The sequence below is a fragment of a genome, unplaced genomic scaffold (assembly GCF_019419815.1).
Source record: "Pyrus x bretschneideri cultivar Hongxiangsu unplaced genomic scaffold, Pyrus_bretschneideri_v1 Contig46, whole genome shotgun sequence".
NCBI lineage: Eukaryota > Viridiplantae > Streptophyta > Magnoliopsida > Rosales > Rosaceae > Pyrus > Pyrus x bretschneideri.
This window is the reverse complement of record NW_025999783.1, coordinates 1,709,159-1,736,103: the sequence shown is the minus strand read 5'-3', so window position 1 is coordinate 1,736,103 and position 26,945 is coordinate 1,709,159. Positions and strand designations below refer to the sequence as shown.

At 35.6% G+C, this 26,945-nt stretch overlaps 1 pseudogene; it reads right to left on the bottom strand.

The window, feature by feature from the left end:
• Positions 1 to 275: 275 nt before the first annotated feature.
• On the bottom strand, positions 276 to 13,057 carry LOC125469833 (annotated as a pseudogene).
• Between the last annotated feature and the right edge of the window lie 13,888 nt (positions 13,058 to 26,945).

The window sequence follows — 26,945 nt, the reverse complement described above, 5'->3', positions numbered from 1 at the left end:
TGTAACATATATATTACAATTGCTAGAGTCTAGGATTAAAAAAACTTTGGAAGAAATAAAATTAGGCAGCTAGAGGTTGTGGAACGGCAAATGGTGTTAGGGGATGGGGTAATTTGAGTTTAAAGTTGGGAGGTTGCGACGATTTGGAGGATTAAAACAAAAATTAGAAACATCTTCTTCTTCTTTATAAGCATTAATTGTTGCATGCACATCCATGGAGGCAACAAGCCTCTCCGTTGCACCTGCCCAAATTGTTGGAGGGTCCCGAAGATCGATCACAAATGTTTCTTTAGGCTTCCAGAGAGTCCCGGGACCTCCAGCGTCCCTATGTGGATCCGTCCATGCTCATCCTGCAAGGCAATACTTTCCAAAAAGGGCTTAAGCCGCTGACCATTAACTTTAAATACATTATTCGTTGTATCTTCGACCTCCACAGCTCCAAAAGGAAAAACTCTTTTCACCACATAAGGACCTGTCCATCTAGAACGAAGTTTACCAAGAAACAAATGCAATCTCAAATTTTACAAGAGTACTTTCTGCAAAGGCTCAAAAGTTTTTCTCAAAATATTTCTATCATGGAAAACTTTCATTCGTTCCTTGTAAATTTTAGAACTTTCATAGGCCTCATTCCTAATTTCTGCCAATTCATTCAATTGAAGTTTTCCATTCAAACCGGCAGCATCCAAGTTAAAATTGAACATCTTAATAGCCTAGTAGGCTTTGTGTTCCAGTTCCACAGGCAAGTGACAAGGTTTCCCATAAACTAGTCTATAGGGAGACATACAAAGCGGGGTTTTAAAAGTTGTACGATAAGCTCATAACGCATTGGTTAGTCGGATAGACCAATCTTTACGATTTGGTCTAACCGTTTTTTCTAAAATTTGTTTGATCTCCCGATTGGTAAGCTCATCTTGGCCACTTGTTTGGGGGTGATAAGGGGTAGCCACTTTGTAAGTAATACCATATTTTTTCATCAAGGCTTCAAATGGTTTATTACAAAAATGTTTACCTCCATCACTGATAATAGCTCTAGGTGTTCCAAATCAAGAAAAGATATTTTCTTTTAAAAAACACAAAACAGTTGTGTGATCATTTTTCCGACATGGAATGGCCTCGACCCATTTTGAAACATAGTCAACACCTACTAAAATATATAGATATCCGAAAGAAACAAGAAAATGACCCATAAAATCAATATCCCATCAATCAAACGGCTCAATGACTAAAATTGGATTCATAGGCATCATATTTCTACGAGTTATGGCACCCAGCTTTTGACAACGATCACAAGTTCGACAAAAAACATTAGTATCTTTGAAAAGAGTAGGGCAATAAAATCCACATTGCAAAATTTTCGCAGCAGTCTTTTTAATAGAAAAATGACCACCACATGCCTCATTGTGACAAAAGAAATTATGGCATTGATTTCATGATCAGGCACACATCGCCTAATTATTTGATAAGAGCAATATTTAAATAGATACAGATCATCCCAAAAGAAATTACGTACCTCAAACTTCTTTCTATCCTACGCACTCCAATGAATCGGAATTTCACCTGTTTCAAGAAAATTAACTATGTTAGCAAACCAAGGTAATTCCGAAAGAGAAAATAATTGCTCATCAGGAAAAGAATCATTAATGGGTGTTGGTTCAGAAGAATCATCAAAAACAAATCTGGACAAATGATCCGTCACAATATTTTTTACCCCTTTTTTGTCTTTGATGGTGATGTCAAATTCTTGGAGTAAGAGAATCCATGGATCAAACGAGCTTTTGCATCCTTCTTAGTAAGAAGGTATTTGAGGGCTGCATGGTCAGTATAAATAATAATAAGAGAACCAACAAGATAAAGCCCGAAATTTGTCCAAAGTAAATACTACAACAAGAAGTTCTTTTTCAGTTGTTGAATACTTCACTTGAGCACTATTCAAAGTTCTACTTGCATAGTAAATGACATACAGTTTCTTATCCTTTCGTTGCCCCAGCACAGCCCCAATTGCGTAATCACTTGCATCGCACATGATTTCAAAAGGCAAAGTCCAATCAGGTAGTTGCATGATAGGTGCAGAAGTTAACATGCCAATTAATTTATCAAAAGCAATCTGACATGCATCAGTCCATTCAAAAGCAGAATCTTTTAATAAGAGATTATACAAGGTCTAGATATCGAACTAAAATTCTTCATAAATCGCCTACAAAAGCTAGCATGACCTAAAAAGAATCCAACATCTTTGATGGTCTTCGGAATAGGTAATTTAGCAATCAATTCAATTTTAGCTCTATCAACCTCAATTCCACGAGACGAAATAGTGTGGCCAAGAACAATTCTAGATGAAACCATAAAATGACATTTTTTCAATTTAAAACAAGGTTATTTTCTTGACAACGAGTTAAAACTTTTTCCAAGGTATTCAAACAATCATCAAAAGAATCACCAAACATAAATATATCATCCATAAAAACTTCAAAAAATTGCTCCACCATATCACTAAAAATACTAAGCATGCATCCTTGAAATGTAGCGGGAGCATTACACAATCCAAATGGCATTCTACAAAAAGCAAAAGTACCAAATGGACATGTAAATGTACTTTTATCTTGATCGTTAATGCAATTTCAATTTGACAATAACCTGAATAACCATCCAAAAAGCAATAAAATGCAGGCCCACCCACCCGCTCTAAAATCTGGTCTATAGAAGGCAAAGGAAAGTGATCCTTTCGAGTCACAAGATTAAGTTTTATATAGTCAATATACATACGTGGACTAGAAATGACCAGTAGGAACCAATTCATTTGTATCATTTTTAACTACAGTTAGACCAGACTTTTTCGGAACAACTTGAGTAGGACTCACCCACTGATTGTTAGAAATTGGGTAAATGATACCCCGCAGCCCACAATTTTAAAACCTCTGTTTTGACAACATTTTTCATGTTAGGTTTCAACCTACGCTGTGGGTGCCGAGATGGTTTAGCAGCATCTTCCAAAAATATTTTGTGTGTGCATACAAGAGGACTAATTCCTTTTATATCAGCAAGAGTCCATCCAATGGCAGATTTATGGGCAGTCAAAACCTTAATTAACTTACCTTCTTGCGAAGAGTTGAGTTCGGAAGAAATTACCACAGTGAAAGTGCCATCTGGCCCTAAAAATGCATGCTTAAGACCTGTCGGTAATGGCTTGAGCTCTAATTTGGGCTCCTCCACACTAGATGGTATGACTTTTGATGGTGGTGGAAGCTCCTCAAAATTAGGTCTCCATCTATTCACTTCTTGTACTTGACAAGAATCAAGGACAACAGCAATTTCAGTTATTTTAGTATCATTTTGTGCATCATGATTCAAAAGAAAAGGTTCTAAATCATCCTCAATTCGACTCCTCTCAAACTGTCCATGCATTGCAGTGGAAATGAAATTTACAACCTCGCATTCATCATCTCCATGTGGTTGCCTGAAAACATTAAAAATGTTAACCTCCATTGTCATATTTCCAAAACAAAGTTTCATTATCCCACTCCTGCAACTTATGTTAGCATCACATGTAGCTAAGAAAGGACGCCCTAAAATTACAGGAATGTGATTTTCAGAGTCTAGAATAGGTGCAGTATCCAAAACAATAAAATCAACAGGATAGTAAAACTTGTCTACTTGGACTAATACATCCTCAATAACCCCTCTAGGAGTTTTAATGGAACGATCAGCCAACTGCAATTTTACTTGTGTCGGCTTTAATTCACCACGACCTAGTTGCAAATACATTGAATAAGGTAGTAAGTTCACACTAACGCCTAAGTCAAGCAAAGCACGATCAATAAAATTATTTCCAAAGACACAAGCAAAATTAGGACTTCTTGGGTCTTTATATTTTGGTGGAATTTTATTTTGCAATACCGCACTCACATGTGCAGCTAAAAACGCAGTTTTTTTTTTTTTTTTTTCCACATTATGCTTTCTTTTATAAGTACACAATTTTTTCAAAAATTTAGCATAAGCGGGAACTTGTTTAATAGCATCTAACAAAGGATTACTTGCTTAAAAAGCTCAAGAACTGCACGGTCAGCCATGTTGACAGACTCACTATCACTATAAAAAAATCTCCAAACAAAGTTTCAATTTTAGTTTCTGGATGCTTAGCAAATCTGTCTTTGTGATCACGATATCGCATGAAAATTTAAGAAAGAAAAAAGGTAAAAAAAAAAAAATACAAATAAAACTAAAAATAAGCTAAAACCAACACAAACAACAACAACAAAAAATAGAAATAAATGGAAAGAGTGTACCGGGTGGGGAAAAATTATGCGCTCCTCGCCAAATCGCTTCCTGGCAACGGCGCCAAAAATTTGCTTGCTAAACCCAAGTGCAGGTGTTGCGTAGTACTATAAACTCGAAGTCCGAGTGTTGTATTCCTCAAAGAGTGTTGAAAAAGAATGCAGAATTATCAAGACTGAAACAAAGAATAATATCGAATTAGATGTAACTTATAGAAGAAAAGTTCAACAATTAAAAACACTAAAGCATCAGGGTTCCACCCACATACAACTATGCAATTTCACTATTTCGATTCCTTTTTATAACTCAACTAAGATACCAACAAGTGATCTCAACTGGAAAATATAGCAATTTAGTTTTCCTCATATAAAACTTCATGAAAAGTGATTTTCATTGTAGATATTCAAAACAAAACGCCCAATCTTATAGAAGTAATCCCAAATATAATTTGTACCTATGACAACAAAACATTAAAAAATTACTCCGTCGAAATCGTATCAATCTACTAGTTTATTCAATTCACTAAAAGCATGATTGTGAAACAAAACTATAAGAAAAACATGATTAAACTTATGAATCATAACCAACATTCATCAATCCGAAAATAGAATAAATAAGAATCCATTGTAAATCCACAATGTAAAATTGACATTAAAACTCCGAAATAGAATCAAAATAATAAAACTACATACTCTTAATACAGGTTTTCCCCCTAGCTTTAGCTAGGGAGATTAGTTCTCCATAAACTAAATAGAAAAGGAAAAGTCTAAAATTATGAAAGAGCTGGGCCCTTGGAAACAGTCAAATGGAGATTATATGAGCTGCTGCAGCAGCCAACCTCCATATTCTTCTCGAATAATGGTCATTGATCAACCCATTATTGATATGTTAATGCCAATCCCCATAACCCTCTGAATAATGGTCATTGAAAAGCTTTAATGCCATATTGAAATGGTAATGGCTGGCCGTTTCTTTTTCTTTTTCTTTGCCTTCTCCTTTCTTCGTTTCTTTTTTGTAACCGACATAGAGTTAATCACCAATTTATTGCCTTGTGCCTCACCCTTTAATTGCCTTGTAGCATTCTCACAGTTTTGCATATTAACATTAATATAACGTCAGTAAAAAATTAAAACAAATTAGATATAAAACCTATTTGACTAGTTATACATGATAAAACACAAATTTGATAAATTACTAAAGAAATATAATGGGTATAATCAAAGCACATTAGACATGCACTTTTGAGCAATTATCAGAACCCTGTCCAATTAGTTGGCACTTATACTTGATTACTTCATCGCTAGTTAGTTGGCAGAACCTAACAAAATATCTTAATTTGACAAACATGAACACACAGTTAGTTGGCATATTTTATGTTGATAATAAAAGCATTATTCCCGGCACCAATTATGCTAACAACCATTAACGAAAAAGAATATCGATTTTTTTTTTTTTTTTTTTGTCAAACAATATATTTTGTTAGGTTAAATGTTAGATTAGTCATTGATGGATTTTGAACTTACGCTGTCATGCAAGTCTCAACATCTTTTCACTACTGTGATAAATAACCACTTGCAAAGAATATCAGCATAATGATGATGGTTTGATTGGAAAGTCCTCGATGAATTAGGTTAAGTGCACAGCACCATTGGGATTATTGTTGAATTGTTGTTTGGTAATACACACACACACACACACATTAAGAATACTTGAGATAATATTTAATAATTTAAAATATTGCCAACTAAAAAGCAGGTGTCGTCAACCATCGATCAATGGCGAAGCTACGTGATGGTGAGGAGTGGCGACCGCCCCTCCCCTTGTCGGAAAACTCGTATTAATTATAAACCAGAAACGTAGCTATTATTATATTAAAAACAAAAAATTGTTTGATAATTATTTTGTTTTCACTTTTTTTTGTATTACTTTTTAGAAACTAAATTTGTTGTACTTTATGCTTACATTGGCTTTGATATTATTGCTTACAACCATTTTGGTGGAGAGACTATTTTCTACTATGAATATTGACTCAAAACTTTGCACTCTCCAATGTGAAAGCAACCGCTTCGATTGAACCTTGCACTCTTTTGAATTTCGTCCCTCCCCTCAACAAATCCTGACTTCACCACTACCATCGATTGATTATAATTAAATTTGGCAGTACGACTTAGTGTTCTTTTATTTTTAATTGGATTAACCCTTGACAAGGTTTTAAATACCCAATCTTCTTGCATTGTATTTTTTAACCGATGAAATATCGTACCTTCGGAAAGAAAAAGTCTAAAATATATGCAGTCTATTAGAATTCCTCAAACAAGATACTTGAAGATTTCTCGTGAGGTTCACTTTACATTGCATTATAATGTAAAGATTTCTCGTGACATATCTCTATTGTGTTTTTATTTTAAATTGATTCTACTATGCTGTGGGAATAATCAACTGTAAAATAAAGTTGTTTAGTGTTTGCTAAATTTTTTTTTTTGTAAAAATGCTTTTAATAATAATAAAAAAGCAGTTTGTGAATGTTTGGTAAACTTTTATATAAATTGCTTTGATTATGTTCAATGACTAAAAAGGGTATGATATTTAATGTGATATAATAATTGTTAAAGACAATAATGTAGGGTCAAAATGACACATCCCAACCAGAGTTGAGGCTTGATGACCGTCACCCTAAGATGACGTAACCAAATGTGTAAGTGATGCAAAAATGTGAATAAATTAAAACCAAAACTAGAACTAATTTAAACTAATAAAGTGAGTGAGCAGTAGTGGGTAGAACCCATAGAATACAAATATTCAGAGCATAGATGACAAAGAGTGTGCAGTCAAAACTAGTTAAGTACTTAGTACACAACGGGATAAGTTCCTACACTTAAATAGAGATATGTCAGAATCGCCGGCTAATCTTCGTATGCCACAAAGTAATTCTGTTATCTAGGAAGGGGCGAAAAACAAAAGGTTGAGTGGGCAAAAACAAAAATTTATAAAACACATTTATTTTTTAGAACATACTAACCCCTCGCTGTAAAACATGTATAGTTTCCATAAAATCATAGTACGTATAAGTATGAAAACAACTATAATTAAACAATAATGCCAGACTACGCCAAACTACAATATTTCAACAATAGCATAATGAAAACAGGTTGCTCATCAATCTACGCTAGCGCATGATTCATGCAGATAGTTTCTGACATGAACATGGCTGGGGTGTAAAATATAAGTACACTCTAGTACTACAATCACGTGAAGACTAGCAATAATTGTGGTCACACACGAGTCGAAGTTGCCTAATGCAACCTGTACAATAGGACTGGCACCTACTTGGATCCAAGGCAAGTGTGCGGTGCAGAGGCGAACATACATGTGAAAGACTAGCCTTGGCCCCGGGCAAGCACTAACACCGGGGTGCAGCAATGATGACCAGACTACATGTATAAATATAAACTTGCCATAACCATTCAATAATTCTAGTCAACATAATAAATGTACTTGCGCATCCTGTAGGATTATTTTGGCATTTCACAACAATATAATATTTCTTATAACATATTTAATCATGGCATAGTAGGCGTAATATCAATCTAAAAACAATAATGGCATGATATGCATAATTCAATTAAAAGCATTTCTGGAAACTATAAAGTTTATACACACACACACACACACACGAAAACAAATGCTCACTCACTGATACGTGGTCAGATTGTAGCCTCCTAATCTTGCTGGACCTCATACATCCTCGGGATAATTTTCACCTATATGTGAAATAACTAAACTAATAAATTAAATAGGACATATTCAAATAGGCTAGGTAAATCTCCCATACTTTGCTCAAATGGAAAGTTTGAATATACGAAAATGATCTACACGAAGTCAAGGACCCGTACGTGTCAAGCACTCGCCGGCCGGTGGCCGGACACGCCCTCACACGCCTGCTAGCCCATGGCCACACATGCCTCCACGCACAGGCCAGTGACTGACAGAAATTGATAGACGTTAGGAATATTCCGTCAGAATTGACGGAATATTCTGTTAAATGGTAACGGTGTTACCTGACGCCATTAGAATATTCCGTCAACTTTGATGGAATATTGTTTGTCTTCTCTAGTGAGCCTTGCTATCCGCCACCGTCTAGTTCGCTGATTTCGGGGAAAAATTTCAAAATCACATAACTTGCTCATTTCTCAACCATTTTCAATGATCTTTATATGAAAATGAAGCCCATTCTGAGGAGAACAAGATTTTACCTTCCAAAAGTCCAAAAATGGATGGGAAATGGCTTGAAAAATACTCGAAAGGTTTGACCAAAACTTCAACTCCTCGAACTCGCTTGTTTTGATGCCAACTTGACTCCGAACTTAGTCTAGGGACCCTAGGGACTTGTGTAGAAGCTTCCCTACGTCCTAAAATCTTGTAACTCGGCCTGAAACTCATCGGAGCAAAACCCACTGAGTCGGACCTTCTGAGTTGACAAGTCAAAACTCGATCATTCCACCATCGGTTGGTACGGATGGGTTTGTGAGGATGAGATGATCATGATGATGGTGGTTTTATGCTCGATCTGTGAGGTTTTTAATGATAATCCTTGGTGTTGCAGAGAAAAGAGAGTCTCGGCATAGAGAGAGAAAGAGAAGATAAGAGAGAGTGAGATGATGTTTTCTGACTGGTGGAATAAGGAAGAGAGAGGGTTAGTCTGATTGGTAGAGAGATGTGAGGGATGGATTTGATTGGTGGGTGAACAACAAGTCACAGATCCAATTTTAAAGAAGAAAAATGATAGGATTTTGCACAAATGAAGTCAGACGAAATCTAATGTACCCTATCGAAACCAATGTTTCCAACACTAGAATATTAGTACACACGTGTACAAATTTAACCGTTGTTAACACACTTTTATGTAATGTAACGTTTTCGTTACAAGTCTGATTCAAGCCTAACTTGGGCCCAAACGTTTGTAACAAGAACTACTATTTAATTATGATAAAGAGAAAAATAATTTAAAGTTGAAAAACCACATCCACGTCACTTTACCAATAAGGGCACAAATGTTAAATTACATAATCGGGGATAAAATTACATGGAAAATTAGGGACGGGTCGTCACGACCTACCCTCCTTAAGAAAATTCCATCCCCGAAATTTCAACATTACTAAAGATCATAATTAAAGAACAGACGTGGATAAAGATCTCGCATGCACTCTTCTATCTTCCAAGTAACTTCCTAAACTGAATGGTTTCTCCACAAAACTTTCACCATACGAATGGTTTTGTTCCTAAGAACTTTGTCTTTCCAGTCAAGAATCGTCACTAGAACCTCATCATAAGTTAAATCTGGATTAATCTCTAACAGTTGAAGAGGAATTACACGTGACGGATCAAAGACACATCTTCGTAGCATTGATACGTGGACCACATTATGCACCTTTGATAACTCTGGAGGTAGATCAAGTTGGTAAGCAACTTCCCCAACTCGCTCAACAATTTGATACGATCCTGTGTAATAAGGGCTTAGCTTCTCTTTCTTCCTGAATCGTACAATGCCTTTCCACGGCGACAGCTTTAAGAATACCTAATCTCTAACCTTATATACTCTATCGGTCGAATGTCTGTCGACTATACTCTTTTGTCGATCTTGCACTGCTTTTAGGTTAGCCTTAGTCACCTAAATATTTTGTGTCAACTCATCCATGATCTTAGGACCAAGCAAAACTCTTTCACCTACCTCGGACCAACACAACGGTGTACGACATGATTTCCTATACAGTACCTCAAATGGTGACATACCAATGCTAGAGTGAAAGCTATTATTGTAGGCGAATTCTATCAAAGGTAAACGCTTGTTCCATGCATCTCTAAACTGTAGGACTAAAGAATTTAGCATGTCCTCCAATGTCAAAATAGTTCTCTTTGATTGCCCATCAATTTAAGGATGATAGGCAATGTTGTAGAGTAATTTCGATCCCAGAGCTTCTTGAAATGCTACCCAAAATTTTAAAGTAATTATGGGATCTCGGTCAGAAATGATACTAACTAGAACACCATGATACTTGATGATTTCAGAGATGAAAAGTTCGGCCAACCGACCTAGCGAGTAATCTCACGAACAAGTAGGAAATGCGCTGACTTGGTAAGTCGATCTACAATCACCCAGATACTGTCATAGCCATTACGTGTACGAGGCAGCTTGTACACGAAATCCATTGTGATATCTTGCCATTTCCACTGGGGTATCGGAAGTGGTTGTAGTAACCCAAATGGTTTCTTTCTTTCCACCTTGACCTGCTGACAGATTGAACAATGACTCATGTACTCATCAATTTTTCTCTTCATTCCTGGCCAGTAGTAGAAAAGTCAGATAGTATGGTACAGTTTAATACTCCCAAGATGCATCGCATAAGCTGAAATATGCGCATCATTTAGTATTTCTTTCTTCAGTTCTTCCACCTTAGGTACATACATCCACTCGCCTTGCATGAGTATACCATCAGGCCTTCGAATCCTTAGATCTCCCCTATTACCATTTAATACTGCTTGCTTTAACTCCTGGGATTCGGAGTCATTCTTCTGAGCTTCTAGAACACGATCCAACAAAATTGGCCTAACCTAAAAGTTGTAAAGTAGAGCTCCTTGCTGATCCGTTCCCAAAACCTCTCCAGTGGATCTTAGGTCGGTTAGAAGAGGAATACGACATGCATAAAGAGCATTAAGTCAGCTATGATATTTCCTACTGAGAACATTTGCTACAGTATTCACACGACCATGGTGATACTCGATAGTGCAATCATAATCACTGATCAACTTCATCCATCTGCGATGCCGAAGATTAAGTTCTTTCTAAGTAAAGATATACTTAAGGCTCTTATGGTCAGTGAAGATTCTGCATGTTTCCTTATAAAGATAGTGTCGCCACATTTTCAAAGTGAAAATGATTGCTGCCGATTCAAGATCATGAGTAAGATAATTCATCTTATGGGGCTTTGACTGTCGCGAAGCATACGCATTCACTTTTCCATGCTACATCAACACGCAGCCTAGACCATTTAGAAAGGCATCACTGTAGATCTCGAAATTCCCATTGTCATCGGGAAGTGCCAAAACAGGCGCATGAGTGAGATAATACTTCAACTGTTGGAAACTCCATTCATAATCATCACTCAATTCAAAATTAACTACTTTCCTGGTCAACCTTGTGAAAGGCAGGGCTATGGTTGAAAAGTCTTTCACAAAACGTCAATAGTAGCCCACAAGACCAAGAAAACTCTGAACTTCAGTGATATTCTAAGATTACTCCTAATTTTCCACCGCTGCCACTTTATTCGGATCCACAAGAACACCTTGAACTGATGTCACGTGTCCTAAAAAAGACACCTGATTCAACCGTAATTTTCCACTTACTGAACTTAGCGTACAATTGATTCTCCCTTAGCTTCTTCAAAACCAGACGTAGATGTCTAGCATGGTTAGCCTCGCTCTTAGAATACACCAGAATATCATCGATGAAGACAATTACGAACCTATCAAGGTACAAAAGGAATACCTGATTCATTAGGTCCATAAAAGCTGTAGGAGCATTAGTTAACCCGAACGGCATCACAAGAAACTCATAATGACCATATCAAGTTTGGAATACTGTTTTCAGAACGTCATCACTTATGATCTTCAATTGATAATAGCCATACCTTAGATCGATTTTTGAGAAAACGTAAACACCACGGAGCTGATTGAAAAGATCATCAATAAGAGGCAACGGATAACGGTTTTTAATCGTCACCTGATTTAGCTATTTGTAATACATAGTCTCAAATTTCCATCTTTCTTCCTTACAAACAAAACTGGAGCTCGTCAATGGGAAGTACTTGGCTGAATAAACCCTTTTTCAACAAGTTCTTGCAATTGAGTTTTTAATTCCCTTAACTCTTCAGGAGCCATATGATAAGGAGTTAGAGAAATAGGATCGGTACCTGGAATTAGGTTGATAGTGAACTCCACTTCACGATCCGGTGATAGATCAGGTAAGTCATCGGGAAAAATATCTGGAAAGTGTCTGACTACTCAAATGTCTTCTACATGAGCATGAGTCTCCTCAATCATTACTACATAAGCTAAGTAGCCTTGACAACCCTTCCTTAACATTTGCTTAGCCCTCAGGGCAAAGATAATTCTGTGTTTTAGACTGCTACGTTCGCTGATAAAAGTTACCATCGGCATGCCCGGTTGATGGAAGGTAACAATTTTCTGATGGCAATTCAACATGACACGATTGTAATCTAACCAATCCATGCCCAAGATAACGTCAAAGTCAATGATATCCAAAGGAACAAGAGTGGTTGGCATTACGATATGCTCGATAAGGACGGGACATCCTTGATACTCCCAACTAACATAACAAAGTTCACCCCTAGGCATCGAAAACTCCAACTCATAACTGAGGGATATGGTTGAGTTTTTTGAGCAAATGTATAGGAAATAACAGAATGGGTAGCACTCGAGTCAATTAATATTCTAGAAAATTTGGCCAAAAATATTTTCAATGTACCCATATCAAGTCGGGGTTACCCCACGCATCTTGCAAGGTGATGTGATTGACTCGACCCTGTGCCTACTGTCGGCCTCCTCGACCTTTGTTTCCTTGGCTGCCATATCCCTGGTTACCTTGACTTTGATTTGTTGGATTAGGCTGCCTGGTCGATGTGCCATTGTTGGAAGCTACATCAAGATTCTGGGACTGCCCTCCAACATACCACTGAGCTCCGCCATCAGGATACAGCATATACGGCATGTAACCCTCCTGGTACTGAGGCTAACCGCTTTGGTAGTAGAGATCAGGTGGGTATTGATATGCTCCTCCTGGATATTGAGCTATGTCACCCTGGTAGTGGTAAGCACCACCATATCCTATTTGCAAGTATGTACTAGAACCTAAAATTTGCTGGAGAGGAACTGCAGGTTGTAGAGTAGGAGGCTGAGGTTTCTACTGATTCTGCAGACACTGATTAGCCACGTGCCCTATCTGGTCATATGTATAACATCCACTACTCTTCTCTTACACTCACTGTGATGACGGTTATTGCATCTGTGACAGAGCGGAGCACTAGAGTTGTTAGGGTTCCTCTGATTTTGAAAACGTGAATGGCCGGTGGAATTGCAGCCCCTTCACGGTGTATTGGAACTTGAACCATCGCTCGACGATCCAGAACTATTTCCACTTCTCTTAAAATTCTAAGTCTTCGTAAGGCCAAAAGATGATTACCTCTTGTTATTATTCCTCTGGGCATTACTGTTCATCATCATCATCATTATCAGGAACATTCTTAGAATCCTCAACATGAAGCAGAACATCAAAGAATTCTTGGTAGGTAGAGCACGGAGTAGAAGTCACCAAAGAACGCAACCTCTTACGAGTCCCCTTCTTAAAATAACAGAGCATTTCCCTGGAATTCTTAGCTATCTCAGGACAATAACAGGATAAGTCAGTGAACTTTTGATGGTACTCTGTGGCTGACATCTTACCTTGTTTTAGCTCTGTGAATTCTTCCCTCTTCCGGTCCTTATACTCTGGAGGTGTGAATCTCACCTCAAATAAGCATCTGAACACATTCCAATTCATGGCATCTTGAGCGGACAATGGGCATGACTCCTGAGCCCACCATGATCCAACTCCCAGACGGAAGAACCAATTTGCTGTCTCGATTCATCTGTCATCTGGAAGATTCCCTTATTGCTGCATAACTCAAAAAGTCTTCTGAACATGGTCGATCCAAATCTTGGATATCTCGGGCCCCTTATTACCGAAGAAATTATTTATCTACAAGTGGGATATAGTCTCTAAGGTAGTCCTTTGGGGAAGATGAAATGTGGGCTGAATAGCGCTGTCGATCACCTCACCTAGTTGCTAAAAATCCAGGAAGTTAGTCTCAAAAGGGACACGTGGTTCTTTACAAGATGGCATGATTCTGACATAAAAGATCAAAAATTATTAGGACCTATAAGACAAATGAGAAATGCAGGACTGCCAAAATCCTATGCTCTGATACCAAACTGACACACCTCGACCAGAGTCAAGGCATGCTGGCCGTCACCCTAAGGTGATGTAACCAAAAGTGTAAGTGATGCAAAAATGTGAATAAATTAAAACCAAAACTAAAACTAATTTAAACTAATAAAGTGAGTACGCAATAGTGGGTATAACCCATAGAATACAAATATTCAGAGCATAGATGACAAAGAGTGTGTAGTCGAAACTAGTTAAGTACTTAGTACACAACGGGATAAGTTCCTACATTTAAACAGGGATATGTCAGAATCACCGGTTAATCCTCGTACACCACAGAGTAATTCTGCTATCTATGACCTGGAGGGGCGAAAAATAGAGTGTGAGTGGGCAAAAACAAAAGTTTATAAAACAAATTTATTTTTCAGAGCATACTAACCCCTCGCTGTAAAGCATGTATAGTTTCCATAAAATCATAGTACATATAAGTATGAAAACAACTGTAATTAAACAATAATGCCAGACTACGCCAAACTACAATATTTCAACAATAGCATAATGAAAACAAGTTGCTCATCAATCTACGCTAGCACACGAGTTCATGCAGATAGTTTCTGACATGAACATGACTGGGGTGTAATATATAAGTATGCTCTAGTGCTACAATCATGTGAAGCATAGTGATAATCGTGGTCACCTACGAGTTGAAGTTGCCTAATGCAACCTGTATGATAAGACTGGCACCTACTTGGATCTAAGGCGAGCGTGCGGTGCAGAGGTGAACATACACTTGAAAGACTAGCTCTGGCCTCGGGCGGGCACTAACATCGGGGTGCAGCAATGATGACCAGACTAAATGCATAAATATAAACTTGCCATAACCATTCAATAATTCTAGTCAACATAATAAACGTAGTTGTGCATCCCGTTGGATTATTTTGCCATTTCACAGCAATATAACATTTCTTATAACATATTTAATCATGGCATAATAGACGTAATATCAATCTAAAAACAATAATGGTATGATATGCATAATTCGATTCAATAGCATTTGTGGTAACTATAAATTATATATATATAGACACACACACGAAAACAATTGCCCACTCACTAATACGTGGTCGGATCATAGCCTCCTAGCCTTGCTTGACCTCTTACATCCTCGGGATAATTTTCACCTATATGTGAAATAACTAAACTAATAAATTAAATAGGACATATTAAAAAAGGCTAGGTAAATCTCCCATACTTTGCTCAAACGGAAGGTTTGAATATACGAAAATGATCTACACGAAGTCACGGACCCATAGTGTCAAACACTTGTTGGTCGATGGCCGGACGTGCCGTCACGCGCCGGCTAGCCCATGGCCACACATGCCCCCATGCACAGGCCAGTGACTGACAGAGACTGATGGCCGTTAGGAATATTCCGTCAGAATTGACGGAATATTTCGTTAAATAGTAACTATGTTACTAGACGCTGTTAGAATATTCCGTCAACTTTGACGAAATATTCTTCTTCTTCTCCGGTGAGCATCGTCGTCTGTCGCCGTTTGGTTCACTGGTTTTTGGAAATTTTTGCCGGTTTCTGGGAAAATTTTCAAAATCGCATAACTTGCTCATTTCTCAGCCATTTTCAACAATCTTTATTTGGAAATGAAGGCCATGACAAGGAGAACAAGATTTTACCTTCCAAAAGTCCAAAAATGGATGGAAAATGGCTTGAAAAATCCTTGAAAGGTTCGGCCTAAACTTCGACTCCTTGAACTCGCTTGTTTCAATGTCAACTGGACTTCGAACTTAGTCTAGGGACCCTAGGGAGTTGTGTAGAAGCTTCCCCATGTCTAAAACCTTGTAACTCGGCATGAAACTCATCAGAGGGATCATAAGAGGATCACGAGGATGGTGGTTTTATGCTCAATCTATAAGGTTTTGATGATGATCCTTGGTGTTGTAGAGAAGAGAGAGTCTCGGGATAAAGAGAGAAGGAGAAGATGAGAGAGTGTGAGATGATGTTTTCTAATTGGTGGAATAAGGAAGAGAGAAGGTGAGTCTGGTTGGTAGAGAGATGTGAGGGATGGATTTGATTGGCGGGTGAACAACAAGTCACGGTTCCAATTTTAAAGAAGAAAAATTATAGGATTTTGTACAAATGAAGTCAGATGAAATCTAACGTACCCTATCGAAAATATTGTTTCCAACACTGGAATATTAGTACACACGTGTACAAATTTACCGTTGTCAACACACTTTAACATAACGTAACTTTTTCGTTACAAGTCCGATTCGAGCCTAACTCGCGCTCAAGCGTTTGTAATAACAAGTACTATTTAATTACGATAACAAGAAAAACAATTTAAAGCCAAAAAACCACGCCCACGTCACTTTACCAATAAGGGCACAAATGTCAAATTATATACTCGGGGATAAAATTACATGGAAAATTAGGGACGGGTCTTCACACAAAAATTATAATTTTGTAAAATATGTGGTGGTATACTTGCCATTTGAAAATTTCATTAAATGAGCATGAACTTTTTTTTAGAAGCATGGTATTGGCTGCTTCTACTTTTCTATATTTGTATGACTTTCATTAATAGCGGTTAAAAAAAAAACAATTTTTTTGTTTTGTTTTAATAAACACCTTTAATGTTCCAGATTTTTTAACAAACTGCTTTATTAAAAGTACCACAATTCCAAATCAATCCTAAAATAACCAAGATTAATTGAGTGATTAAATGATTTTTTTGTAACGAAAATCTTTAAAAAAATTCTTAAAAACTAAATGATTCGTATAATTAAATATATATTTGTAGGAAAATCTACCAGTGGTAATTCTCAAATAAGCCCTCAATTGAAACTTTTATTCTACCTTTAGCTTTCGTTCCAATATTCCTTTACCAAATCAATATATAAACATGTTTTTTCTGTATGCTGGGATAGTATAGTTTTGGACAATTCCAAACCCTCCACCTCTTAAGGTTGGATGTTTGAATATAATTGACATATATAAGTATAATATCCCAAGTTTGATAAGACAGGTGGCCGTCTAACCACTCTAATCTAATCTATGGTATGGAAACCATGGACTGCCCTTAGTTTCAGCAATTAAATGATTACATTGCTTTTCTTAGCTCTTTCAAATCACTAAATCATTTTGTGATAGAGAGTCAAGTTTCGGCTGTACCATCCTCTACCTCTCTATCCGAAAGCAATAAAAAACGTGAAACACCCTCCTTGCAGCCGGCTCCTACTTTTGACGGGGTCGGTGGCAAACCCTATTACTTGCATGCCAATCTCAACTACTTCTTTCTCATCTCCTTTGCCTCTATGCATTTCTATTTCATTTTGGCCCTTAATTTCTAGTGTTCTTTGAGGTTTTGTCTTTAACTTCCTTGAGCTTGACTTAGATATGGGCTTTTATGCATCTTTCTTCCTCGAGTGTTTCTTTCTGTCATCAGTCTTCCACCACCAAACTCTACTACTCGGCTCATCGAATGTCTCTTCTTGGCAGTGCATTTTGATGTTGTATGGTTGTTAAAGTGTTATTAGCACTATTTGGTAGAATTATGGGAGTGCTTTTTGCACGGGTGGCTTGCTCACCCCTATTTCCTTTCATCCAGTTTGTTCGTTGTTATTCTTCGTGGTGGTGGTGGTGGATTTGCGACGACGTCACAATTGGAGTGGGTTGAATTGTCTTTTGGTCTTTCTATATCTTGTACTAGTCTTTTTAAGGAAAAATTAGTATTCAGTCCCTAATTTCTAACGTTCATTGACTAAGACCTTATCAGTTTTTAGATTTTGATTAAAGTCCCTAACATTAATGTTTAATGAACTATATGTCAGTTACATAAATTTTTAAAATAAAAATTAGTAATTGATTAAGGTTTTTAATACTCACACCCTTATTAAACTCCTAATTAATTTTCAATTCATAACATTTCCAAAATATAAAAAATAAAATTAGAATAAGTTTGTACCCATAAATTTTTTTATTCAAAATTTTTAATTTTTTAATCTTATATGTACCCATTCAATAACTTTTCAATTTTTTCTAATTAAATATACCAATTTGGTATATGTCAAATGTACCCTTTTTTAAATATAAAATGTGCCCATTTTTTATATAAAATTCATTCAATCTTTTTTCCAATCCATTTTTTAAACTTATAAGGGTACATTCTATTTCGTTGATTTGAAAATGTATCCATATCAAGTTTAATAGAAGAAATTTAATAATGTTATGAAGCCTAATATCTTTTTTGTTTTTGCTTTTGTTTGTGTTTTTGAAAAATGTACCCATGTTTTGGTTCAATAATTTTTTGGTTAGTTTTGATGAACGTACCCATGTGTATATATACATAATCTATTGGAGAGTATAATTTATCTTTAGTATTTTTAATTCCATAAATTATGGATTTTATTTAAAATCTCATTGATATAAATAACTACAAGTTTTATTTTTAATTTAAAAATATAATAACCTACATAGAAATTCATTATTACATTAATGTTGAGAACTTTGATAAAAACTAAAAACCACAAAGATTTCAGTCAAAGAATATTGGTAGTTAGAGATCGCATCCAAAATCTTCATTATATAATTAATAAATTATCTAGTTTCACCAGTACAGCTTCTTTCACTATTTAGTTCTTTCTTGTTAGGACTCAGCAGCGAAGTACCCAAGATTAATTGAATATACGTACAAACCATATTAATTGAGCTAATAAGCACCGCATAATGCTTGGATTCTCTTTTTGAGTGTTGAGCTCATTTTTTTGACTTGTAACGCATTTTACTATAAAAATTTCATAATCAGAATCGTTCAATCTCTTAACTTTCATTTGAAAATCTTCTGTACAAAAAATCATTCAAATTGGTGATTGTTGACTTGCCAAAATGTAATAAAATGAATCAACAACTCTGATTATAAACTCTCTATGTTGAAGAAGCGTCCACGTGAGGGAATGAGCCCATCCCTGAAAAATGGAATGCAAATAGGCATGTTTAACACCCTACATCCCACATACTTAACATAACCCACATCTGTTTTTTCAATTAATCTTAATAACCCCATATACTTTCTCATAATACCCTTGCACCTCGTTCTCTCAACAAACATACACTCCACTCTTCACATCTTAGATGCAAATACGTATTTTATGTTTTTATTTTTATTTTTTATACCTCAAACTCTTCACATCTTCGAATTATGAAGTAATTTTTATGTTGTTTCTCCTCCCTTTCAAAAAATGATATCTAGATTTGAGAATCCATTATGGACGAAATTTTCATATTTTTCTAAAAAGTTGATTTCATTCCATTGGTCAAAAATATATATATTTTTTTTTCAATCAACATGTTTGTAGTTTCATTGATTAGGGTTTTGTTCTACAATGAATGGTAAGAATGGTTTTGAGAGTTGAAGAAGAGATAATAATCTTGTGATATACTCATATACACGTTAAAAGTGATTTGGTGTGTTTTAGAACTTTTTGAAACCTTATGAGGTCGAAATTATCATTGCAGATTAAGATATATAAGTTATTTAATATTTAATTTTAGGGTAACTTACATTTTACCGCCTCAGGTTTGGGATCGATTTCAATTCCTTACAACAACTTTAAAATATTTCAATTTTATACATCCATTAGAAAATCTGTTAAGTAAACCATTAAGTGCTGACGTGACAAATATAGGATCCACATTTGTGCTGACATGACTGCTAAATTTGTGCCACGTGGCAAAAAAATTTTTTTTTATGCATTTAAAATATTAATATATTTATCCTATTTATAAACTTAAAAAATGAAAAAAAATAAAAAAAAAAAAGAACCCCAATCAAACCCAGAAACCATCCCCCCTTGACCCACTCATTTTCCTCTGCCCCACCCCATCCCACCTTCTCTCTCTCCTCCACTCGCTTCACCTCCCTTCCCTTCTCTCTCCCCAGAGACCCACCAACCCATCCATCCTCGTTCGTCCATCACCTTCCTTCCCCCACTAACCCAGAAACCATCCTCATTTGTTGGAGTTCAATGTTGAACAAGAACAAGAGGAGGAGACAATGCGATTGAGAGACTCGTAGAAGCACTCGCTGTCTTAGTCTTCTTCTTCTTCGGCTCTGCTCATCGTTTATGGGTGTGGAGGTGTGCGGGTTCGGGTTGTGAATTGGATTCGATTACTGGAGGAGAGAGAGAGAGTGGGGCGGAGGAGAGGGAGTGGATCTCGGGGGGGGGGGGGAATGGTTTCTGAGTTCGATTGGGGCTTTTTTTTTAAATTTTTATATAAATAGGATTAATATTTTAATATTTTAAATGCATAAAAAATTATTTTTTTGCCACGTGGCACAAATTTGGCAGCCACATCAGCACATATGTGGATTCCATATTTGCCACGTCATCACTTAATGGTTTACTTAACAGATTTTCTAACCGATGTATGAAATTGAAATAAAATGATAAGTGAATGTATAAAATTGAAATGTTTTAAAGATGTTGTAAGGAGTTGAAATCGACCCCAAATCTGAGGAGGTAAAATGTAATTTATCCTTAATTTTAATGTGAAGTGTATTCAATATGTGAAATGTTAATATAAAAAACCATGCAAGGAATATCCAACAAAAACCGGACATCTTATCCTTTAGTAATATTAGTTCTTGTTGCTTTCTTTAAGCAAGTATTAATAATATTTCAAGTTGTGATAGCACAAGAAGAGTGCGTTTATTGCACCAAACTATCTCGTACTAGTTTAGTTTTAGGAATTAAGTTAGACTGACTTGACATAAACTAAGCTGGATAAAAATAATAAAGTGTTTGATGCAATTGCGAAGTATATCTCGGACTATAATATTTTTATACTCAATAACTTTTCTTTTTCTTCCCATTTTTAATTTTCTTAAACTTTCCTAGCAACCTCCTTCCTTGCAATATTTTAAAGAAAAATTAAGGAAAAGTTAAAAAAAAAACTTTAATTTTAGTGACCAATGACAAATAAAGGTGTAATGAATAGTATTCGAAAAAAATAAAAATATAATTTTTCGTTAAATTATTATTTTCTTACACTATTTTCTTTTCATTTTTTATTTATTTTTTAAACGCGAAACGAAGCCCAGCCCTTCTTTCTAGACTTCTCCTGATCGTCTTCTTTCTCTCTTTTATGAAACTTTGTCTATCCACCTGTTTCTCTTCTCCATCATTCTCTCAGTCTCTTTTTTTTCCCGTTTCGTTGATGATAAATTTAAAATGAAAAAGTAAAAAAATAAATAAAAAAGAGGATTGTTGTAGGGAAAAATTTGATATTTATATTTTAATCGATCTGGATTCTCAAGATGGATGCAACTTCAACTAGACAGAGCGGTGCTCGTCCTAGTCTTCTTTCTCGTTTCGTTTTAAAAACGGAAAGGGAGGAGAGAAGAAGGAGAAAGACGAGGTGCATAGATAAGAATACGAATTAATTTCCATTGCAGAGAAAAAATCCAACTATGAAGACCACGGTGAAGAAGGGAAGAGCGGATTTTACCTTTAGGCATGCAACTCCATTTGCAGGTGTGGTGATGGACTCCATGCACCTTCTTTTTTGGGATTGCAACGAAGATTCGAGAGCTCTTGTCTGAGCTACGGTGCGAAATGGAGAAGGACGAGCGTCGATGCTCTTATAACAGACAAAAGTAAACCCCACATCAGATTTACGTTTAGGTTTAAACGCCAAATCAGCAATCCTTACATTTGGGTTTTAGGTTGAGATCGTGAGGTTTGTTTCTAGGTTTGGTTCCCAGAAAAGGGAAGAAGAAGGATGAGCAGTGGCTGAGATTCTAGATTCCAGTGAGAGAGGAAAGTTGGAGATTTGATAAAAATTTAATAAAAAACATTAAATAATGAATTAAAAAAATATTTGAAGCTGCTGTTAAATTTGGTAGCAAGGGAAGAGATGATGTTTCATGTCATGCCACATTAGATTTAGCTGCTCGGTTGAAAAACATTATTGGTGTATTTTCTTACCGTTATTACTAATTTAGACATTTAGACATCTCTTTTGAAGAAACTCTTAGCGAGCCGTGAAGTCCGAACGAATTCGAGCTAGTCTCATTTAAGTTAATCATTTGTCGTACCAAATGTGGGATATTAGTCGCAACTAGTTTACTCCCCTTAACGATGTGTAACAAATAGGCCCTTAACATGTTCGAAAGAAGGCCAATTCCGCTGCCCATGTTAGGCTTAATCATGTTCGTAAGTAGGCCAATTCCGCTGCCCATCGACTTGCTCAATCTGGGATTGACAGGATTGATGAAGTTAGTTGTCCGTGTGGAACGCTTTTTTTTCTTTTGACTGGGTTGAAAGCCCAATAAGATTTGAGCACGCTATTCTCTGCTTTGTACGTTTTTATTTTACATTAATAAATATCGTACTTCTCTCAAAAATAAAAAATAAAACAAAAAAAAGGCCCTTAACAATATTATATATTGTATTCTAACTATAGACAAGTTGAAGCTTGTTCCATCAAATAGGAGTTGTGCCAAATGACTTGTATATACAACTTATTATTGTTTATGATTTTTTCCCAAATTTGATTTATGATTGTACAAATTAAATGACAAAATTACGAGTCTGTTTGGTATTTAATCCAAATACAGTTTTTATAACTCAAAAACAAGTTTTGAGTTGTAAACTTAAATATTTGTTTAGTTGGCATGTTTATAAAAATTGAATTTAAGAATAACTTAAAAACAAAGCATATTTGATAAAAACAAAGATGGTGTGTTTTTTTTAGAGTTTTTAAACACCAAACTAATTAAGTCCTTCGGCAAACTCCAACCACAAAACTCTACAACCCTACCTTCACCCTCTTTTCTCCCTCATCTCCCTCATCTTTCTCATCTCCCTCTTCGCTGTCAGCATCGATCGGGTCCAGCCAGCCGCCAGGTATCGATTCAGGTCCAACGCCAGTGCCAATTTGTGTTCGTCTCAAGTGCCGATTCGACTCCGCCATAGCTCCACTGGGTTATTACCACATAAAGGTTACGGAGTTGCCGGCGTTGGATGGTGTCGACAACGTGGTGGAGAAGGTGGGGAAGAGAGTTGCCAATGGGATCTTAATTTATTTACTTTTGTTGGAAATTATTTATTATAATTAATATTATAATATTTAATTTTTGTATGAATGAAAAATAAGAGTCATGTGTCATTGAATTCAAATTCATGAGTTATATTTGTTCGTTGGAACTTTAGGCAACATTCATACTGTTTCAAAAAAGGTGGCTTGAGTTCTATATAAATTCAAGCATCCCACCTGCCTAATAGCATTAAGAGAAGAGTTTTCTCCAATGTCTTAGTAGAAATCTAAGTCATGTCTTGAGAGTACGAAATATATGAAGTTCACCAGAGTCCGAAGATTGAAGTGTTTTGACTTCGGATTATAGATTGTTGAATCCTGGAAGACGGACGCCTACTGAACTACAAGCACAAGAGTAAGGACGAAATTCTGTCTTTAGGACATTGCATTCTCAATCTCCAAGTTTGTCAGTTTTTTTAACTTTCTCTTTAGTTGTTTATATTAATCTCATATATAAGTGATGTTGTGAATTTCTTTATGATTATTATCATTGGAATGATATTGTTAATTTTGTATTTTCTAATATTGCCCAACAATATAAAGACAGAAATTTATATGCAATTGTTAGAAAATATGTTTCGAAAGATTATGGGGCTGTAAGCCGTATATGCAGTATAGGTAAAACAATGAAGAGAAAAAAAAAATATCGTCAAAGAAGTTGGAGATCTTCAAATCATTGTACGTGATGGTCGTTATGAAAGTATGACTTTTAGTTGTATTCCATGGTAGCGTAAATGAAAAATTGCCACCTTCTTAAGTACAAATGATTGACGGAAGACATCTAATTGTGAGACGTCATGTATATTGATAAAGATAAAAGTAAACAGCGAATGGATATTTTTTGATTTTGATTCATGCCTTTTGGATTGAATGATTTGATTCAAACAAAGGAGGTGTCTCAACAGCCTTTTTGGCATCCTTGAAAATTTGACACTTCACTCCATAAGAGGTATGTGTAGAATTGTCCATGAATTGTTAATTGACTTGGCATGCATATACACAGGTCACGAGGATCATGCATTATAATCTAGAATTCTAAAGTTATAATTTATGTATTAATCTAGAACAAGTTTGTTTCTAGGATAAATGCATGTTTCTGTGAAATACATGTCGATCAGTTATACATATGTGCAGTTCAATTTAAATAACTAATTATCGGTGTTTCCAATTCCTTCTTCTGGAAAAAGAGACATCACTATTAAAATGTGGATAAGAACATGTGGTTTTCTAAATTAGTTTACTATCTGTTTGATCTATAAATGAGAAGTTCCTATAAATATGCGAGACATATTTGTGTTGATGAAGGAACTTAGAAACCGCTCAGGGTTCTTGATGGATTTGCAAGTTGCCTTCCAAAATCAAAACCTGGGAATTGTTTAGGTGTTTCGGACAAGAATTCCATGCCAAACGATGACCAATAATAGTTAGTAAAATGAAGAGACATGAACAAATTAAAGCAACTTAAATATTGTTTGAAGCAGTGTTTTGATTATGTTCTATTTGCACAAAATGAACACAATCGTATGAACCGGAATATATTAGGATTAGTGATGTGTGTTGCTTATTGTCTCAGTTAACTGCTGGGGTGAACAGTTCAAGATTCCATATTCATTGCGTCACCAAGTAAATCCAATAAGTATTCACTAGGGTAGGTTCAAGTCTAAAAGACACCTTTTCTGATGCATCCCTTATCCGCCTGTACTCTCAAATTCTTCCTAATTTTTCATTAATGTGGTGGGGATTGTTGGAAATTATATATTATAATTAATATTATAATGTTTATTTTTTGTATGAAAGAAAAATAAGAGTCATGTGTCATAGTTGAATTCAAATTCATGAGTTGTATCTGTTCGTTGGAACTTTAGGCAACAGTCATACTGTTTTCAAAAAGGGTGGTTTGAGTTCTATATAAACTCAAGCATCCCACCTATCTAATAGTATTAAGAGAAGAGTTTTTTTTTTCCCAATGTCTTAGTAGAAATTAGAGTCGTGTCTTGAGAGTACGAAACATATGAAGTTCGCCAGAGTCCGAAGATTGAAGTGCTTTGATTTTGGATTATAGATTGTTGAATCCTGGGAAACGGACGCCTACTGAACTACAAGCACTAGAGGCGAAATTCTATCTTTAGGACTTGCATTTATGCAAGCCTCAATCTCCAAGTTCGTCAGTTTTTCTAACTTTCTCTCTAGTTATTTATATTAATCTCATATATAATTGATGTTGTGAATTTCTTTATGATTATTATCATTGGAATTATACTGTTCATTTCCTATCACTACAACAAAAGGACCTTATTGTGTCAGTGGGTGATGTCGCTTTTATACAATATAGTGGCGGATAAGACATTCCGACACCCACTTAATATGGTATTGGAGTTACTGTCGGTTATGTGAGAACCTGTATTTTCAAAAATAATTATATATAATTATGTGTTGTATATACTTATTAATTTCAAAAAATTTTCTATTACTTCTTATTTAATCGTTAATTCCTTTATTTCATTTTTCTATACTATAATTTACTATTATTTTGAACCAAATAAGTTCAGTACACCATTACGGTAGTATTTGAACTATATATTCATATTATTCATTTTCTTTCCTTTTACATTATTTTATTAAGCCGTTTGTTTCATAAATGTTTCTAAACTAAAAAGGGGCTACTGGGCATCCTTATGCATATGTATTTGAATTCTTTCATACTGCTGATTTAGTTTTATAGAAAAGCCTTTCTATTCATGTTGTTCATTAGTGATAGCCTCTTATGTTCTATATTTCGTATGTTACATAACAATACCATGTTGATTCCTATTCTTCGAAAGGCACTGAACTTTAGGAGACTTGGATGCTGCTCTATTGCAAAGAGCAGAGTCGAAGCATGTATTGCATATATGTGTATATGTATGGATGTCTGTCTATTGTTAAGTGAATAAGCATGTTGGTAAATGTTTTTTTGTACAATTTAATTTATACATATGACTTGAATGGTTTTGAAGGCAAAAGACTTTTGAATAAGCACAATACATGTTTGCTATATACGAAATTATTTTGTATAGCATTATAGTCAACCAAATGACTTTTGAATTGAGTAGCTTGGAACTGATGAGTTTTAAGTGTGTTAATTAGTATTAAAGTTCATATAAGGCATTTAGTAATTTTCTTATACTTGTGAATAGGAGCTTATCACAGTTGTGGTTTCTTGTGTTATTATCTCGGAGCAATGCTTTGAAATCAAGGTAGGGGAAATACGGCAGACCTTTACGGAGATTGGCTTTATTAAATTTGGTGAAGCATTATAGTATTATTATTGATCTTGTTGGTTGATTAATGTGATCTGGTTTGCTAATTAGATATAAATAATGCTTTTGGGTGTTTACTTGTTATTGATTATTGAATTGTTGTTGAAATGCTATTCGTTATTGTTAGACATGTGAAAGATGAAATGACATTATTTATGCATCATTCATGATGTGAGAGAAGTGGTTGGAATTTCGGTGTTAAGGAAGGAATTTTGAAAATGGAGGTAGTTGGAAATGATCTTTTGTGTAGTTGATCCAAACT